This window comes from Eptesicus fuscus, chromosome 2 (assembly GCF_027574615.1).
Source record: "Eptesicus fuscus isolate TK198812 chromosome 2, DD_ASM_mEF_20220401, whole genome shotgun sequence".
Lineage (NCBI taxonomy): Eukaryota > Metazoa > Chordata > Mammalia > Chiroptera > Vespertilionidae > Eptesicus > Eptesicus fuscus.
The window spans coordinates 3,840,652-3,844,556 of NC_072474.1; the positions used below are offsets into that span (position 1 = coordinate 3,840,652).

At 47.7% G+C, this 3,905-nt stretch overlaps 1 pseudogene; it reads left to right on the top strand.

Moving 5' to 3' along the window:
- Positions 1–558: 558 nt before the first annotated feature.
- LOC129151037 (neurofilament light polypeptide-like) lies at positions 559–1,851 on the top strand (annotated as a pseudogene).
- The last annotated feature ends 2,054 nt before the right edge of the window (positions 1,852–3,905 follow it).

Below are 3,905 nucleotides of genomic sequence, written 5' to 3' on the forward strand. Positions count from 1 at the left end.
CATAGATGACATGCTTTAACATTTCACAGGCTGCTGCACTGAAAATAGACAGAGATGAGAGGGGGAAATTAGGAGAGAACGCAATAATCCAAGTGAGCAAGGATGGTGGCTGCTGGTCCCTAGCTGGAAGGAGTGGTGGAGAAAGCAGTCAGGTTCTAGATGTGTTTTTAAAGGGGTCTGGGAGTTAGAAACCAGGTCCTGACTAACTGAGAAGATGGCAGGCTTATCTATATCTACACAAATAAAAGAGGAAAATGCTAATTGACCATACCTCCGCTACGCCCACAGCCAATCAGTAGTGATATGCAAATTAAGCCAACAAAGATGGCAGGTAAATTTGCATATGCAGGAGGGGTGGGCTGCACCTGACACCGCCTGCGGGGTCCAGGCTGCAATGCTGTGATCAGTAACTGGGCAGGGGTGGGGGGGGAGTGGGGGCAGAGCTTGATGCCGCCGGCGGGGTCCAGGCTGCGATCGGTATCTGGGCAGGCTGGGCAGGCAGCGTCTGACACCACCCGCAGGGTCCAGGTCGCTATCGGGGACCAGGGCAGCGGGGGGATGGCCAGTGTCTCTGGGATCACTGTCTGCCCCCGGGCCGCCTGTGGACACCGGTGGAGCAGGCCGGGGTTGAACTTTTTAATGAAAATGGGATGCCTGTGCCCCGGCCCACCGCGCCCTGTCCCTGGTGAGGAGAGGGCAGTGGGCAGTTCGCAGGCACCGGGGCTTGGAAGGGACTGGGAGCAACCTGTGGGCATGCTACCAGGAAGAGGTGCTGAACCATGAGGACACAGAGGGCTGGCTGATGGAGGTGCGCAAAGGTGCAGATGAGGCGGCTCTCGCTGGAGCAGAGCTGGAAAAGGGCATCGACGGCCTGATGGACTAAATCGCCTTTCTGAAGAAGGTGCATGAAGAGATCACCGAGCTGCAGGCGCAGATCCAGTACGCTCAGATCTCCGTGGAGATGGACGTGTTCCCCAAGTCCGATCTCTCTGCCGCGCTCAAGGACATCCGCGCCCAGTACGAGAAGCTGGCTGCCAAGGACATGCAGAATGCAGAAGAATGGTACAAGAGCCGCTTCACCGTGCTGACCGAGAGTGCTGCCAAGAACACCTACGGGGTGTGCGCCACCAAGGACGAGGTGTCCAAGAGCCGCCGCCTGCTCAAGGCCAAGACCCTGGAGATCAAAGCATGCCGGGGCATGAACGAAGCTCTGGGAAAGCAGCTGCAAGAGCTGGAGGATAAGCAGAACTCCGAAGTTAGTGCTATGCAGGACACAATCAACAAATTAGAAAATGAGTTGAGAACTACAAAGAGTGAAATGGCATGAATACCAGGACCTCTTCAATGTGAAGATAGTTTTGGATATTGACATTGCAGCTTACAGGAAACTCTTGGAAGGTGAGGAGACCCAGCTCAGTTTCACCAGCGTGGGAAGCATAGCCAGCGGCTCCTCCAAGAGTTCCCAGATCTTTGGTCGATCTGCCTACAGTGGTTACAGACTAGCTCCTACTTGATGTCCGCTCGCTCCTTCCCTTCTTAATACACCAGCCACATCCAGGAGGAGCAGATCGAGGTGGAGGAGACCATTGAGGCTGCAAAAGCCGAGGAAGCTAAGGATGAACCCCCCTCTGAAGGAGAAGCTGAAGAGGAGGAAAGGAGAAGGAAGAGGCTGAGGAAGAGGAAGGAGAAGAAGAAGGTGCCAAGGAAGAATTTGAGGACGCAAAGGAGGAAGAAGAAGGAGGTGAAGGTGAAGGAGAAGATGCCCAAGAAGCTGAGGATGAGAAGAAAGATGAAGGTGCTGGGGAGGAGCAAGCAACCAAGAAGAAAGATTGAGCCCCCCTTTCCTTAATTATTTCAAGAATAATCCTCCTGAAACCAGGTCAACCCCGTCACCAACCAAGCAGTTGAGTTCCCGATACTATATGAATTAAGAAGTCAATGTATATAACATTCTGAGGTGACTCAGGTTGGACATTAAATGTTGTGCTATGACTTTTCTCCTTATGCAGAGTATCTGTTTGCTTGCAGAGTGGCTTCCTGGCTTGCTGCCAGCCTGTACATGGTCCATGCTTATGAGTTCAGGATCTATGACAATGTGAATAATTCAGATGTTTACAATAAAAACACATGAATACATGAATTCACTGATGTTAATGTTAAACTTCATGGAAAAAATAGTCCTTTGAATCTTTGGTGGTTAGAAATTAAAGACCTCAAATCATGTGCAATAAACAGTAAATAAAGTTACACTGAATGACCAAAAAAAAAATACATTAGGGGCCAGGAAACGTTCAAAGAACTGGGGAACCATTCCCAGATCAGGAAGGGAAGTCACAGGGTGTATATTATTGCTATGAATACAGTATTTCCTACTACTTACAACATATACAATGTAATGTATTAGATGCCTTCCTATTGGATGAAGTATGTATTCTCATAGAGTAATACTGGTACATATGTTATAGTTATGGCTGTATGTCATATCCTATTTATACTAATAAAAGGGTAATATGCTAACTAGACCATGAGACCTTCCAGACATCCTTCCGGACAAAGCCATGGTGGCAGGGCCGAGGCAGAGGCAGGTTAGGGGTGATCAGGCCAGGAGGGGAGGGCAGTTGGGAATGATCAGGTTGGCAGGGGGGGGGGGGGAGTTGGGGGCAAGCAGGCAAGCAGAGGGGACCAGTTGGGGGTGAGCAGGCCGGCAGGGGGGTGCAGTTGGGGGCAAGCAGGCCAGCAGGCAGAGTGGTTAGGGGTGATCAAGCAGGCAGGCAGGTGAGCAGTTAGGAGCCAGCAGTCCCAGATTGCAAGGGGGTTGTCCGACTGCCAGTTTAGGCCCGATCCCACAGAGGTCCCAGATTGGAGAGGATGCAGGCTGGGCTGAGGGACACCACTACCCCCCCCCCCCGCCCGTGCATGAATTTTGTGCACCGGGCCACTAGTATACAGTATAAAAGCCTAAAGTCTCTGAGGAGGTAAGCATATGAGATACTCTCTAATATGTGCTGTCGTTTGACCCCACCTCCCTGGTATTTCTTGCAGTAATCGCCTTCCCTTCACTAATATTTTTGGGGGCTTAGTTTAGGGAAGTCCCTATGCTTGGAGGAATGAGGCCCAGTGCATGGACTGTGCTCTCTGATTAACTCTGTGCTTTCGGATGCTGGAGTGTGGCAGGGAGGGGATATGTAGGCTCCAGGTGGGAATTTCCTCTTGGCTCCTTAGACTAGTTCCTTCAAGGAGAAGGGTATGGCCAGAGAGGGCCACATCTGGGCCAGGTCCAGAGCATGGAACCCCTTTCTAGCCTAAAGTTCAACGCCATCTTTATTCAAGCCCAGATATATTTTCAATTTCATTTACTTTTTATTTGACAAAGCTTTTCATGTATTTTCAAGTATACCAAATAGGTCTAATCATCTCAAAATTTCTTATTCATAAGGAGAAAGAATAAATCCCCAAGCATTCCAGGGCCCCATCAGAATAACCAAAAGCCAATTCTAGGTCAAGAAAAGTTTCTTAAAAGTTAAACCCCGGGAAGGTTGTCAAACATATTTGACCAAAAGATTATATATTAATCTTAAACATTATTAAATTATGTATTTATTTAAAGTGACAATAGAAGGTATTAAATATAAATATAGGCTAGTAGAACTTTAGTTCTTAGGATTAAGAAGATGGGTTTTATGTAATCTAGTACCTGATTAAAATAATATGACATATAACTATTTTAATAATACATAGAATCTTTGTTCTCTAGGCAGATATAGGAAAAGGTTTTTTCCCCTTTTAACAGGCTAAAAAAGCTAAACAAATTCTGTATTGGCTTATTTTTTATATTTAGATTCATTTACCTAATTACATTTATTATTCAGTTTATTTATATGTTCCCTTTTGCTTTCTCCCCTTTA